A 1,241-nucleotide genomic window follows, 5' to 3' on the forward strand; every position below is an offset into this window, starting at 1 on the left:
TGTTTTGTTAAATTCTTCAGTGTCCGCCAATTCCTGTCGATATAATTACTCAGTATATTCTTTCTATCTTCTTTTGATACCTCATGGGTCTTTTAATATTCTGCCTAAAGCATCCTTGATTATAGCAACTGCAGGTTTGAATTTGTTCTTCAGTTCCTTGAGCTTAAGATATGCTGAGCGAGTTCAACCCTTTTGGTTTTCTGACTCCAACTCCTTGCACATTTCATTGCAATATTTTACTTTGTCATCCTCACTGCCTTTTGAAATCTTCTGTTCAGCTCTTTAGTATCTTGAATCTTCCTTGTGCTTTGGCTTCTCTGTGCTCCAGTGCAATAATCAGAGTTTGTTCCGACATCCATTTTGGTCTTTTCTTCCTCTTCTGTCTTTGTAACGTTTGCACTCTTCTTGGATGATACCCTTGATATCCTCCCACAACTCATCTGGTCTTTGTTCATTCGTGTTCAAGGCCTCAAACCTGCTCTTGAGATGGTTCTGAAATTCAGGTGGGATAGACTGGCTAGGCTCTATGAGGAGAAGTGTGGCACCAGGATTGGTGGAAGATCCATAAACAATCTGTGTTGTGCAGATGACACATCCCTGCTTGCTGAAACTAAGGAGGACCTGAAACCCTTGCTGCTGAGGGTCAGGGACTGCATCCTTTGACATGGATTGAGGCTCAATGTCAAGAAGACAAAGATTCTTACAATTGGACCAATTTGCAGCATCGGGATGGATCGTGAAGAAACTGAGATTGTTCACAGCTTTAGTTTGCTTGGCCCCACAATCAACACTCTTGGCCAGGAAATTAAAAGACGTATTGTCATGGGAAAGTCTGCTGTTAGGGACCTCTCTAAAGTACTCAAGAGCAACGGTGTTTCTCTGGAGACAAAAGTGTGGCTGGTATAGGCCATGGTCTTTTCAATCACTTGTTGTGCATCAGAGAGCTGGACAATGACCAAAGAGGATAGAAGGAGAATTGATGCCTTTGAGCTTTGGTGTTGGAGAAGAGTGCTGAAGGTGCCATTGACTGCTAAGAGAACAAACATATTCATCCTGGAGAGGGTTAAACGGGGTTGCTCCTTGGAGGCAAGGATTCTGAGGCTTCGTCTGACATATTTTGGTCATGTTGTAAGGAGAGACCAGTTCTTGCAGAGAAACATCATGGTTGGGAGGGTGGAGGGCAGGCGCAGGAGGGGAAGGCCCTCTGGGAGATGGATTGATTCAGTGAGTGGGGCAATTGG

The sequence above is a fragment of the Elephantulus edwardii genome, unplaced genomic scaffold, assembly GCF_000299155.1.
Source record: "Elephantulus edwardii isolate Elephantulus edwardi_28Jun2011 unplaced genomic scaffold, EleEdw1.0 scaffold00097, whole genome shotgun sequence".
NCBI lineage: Eukaryota > Metazoa > Chordata > Mammalia > Macroscelidea > Macroscelididae > Elephantulus > Elephantulus edwardii.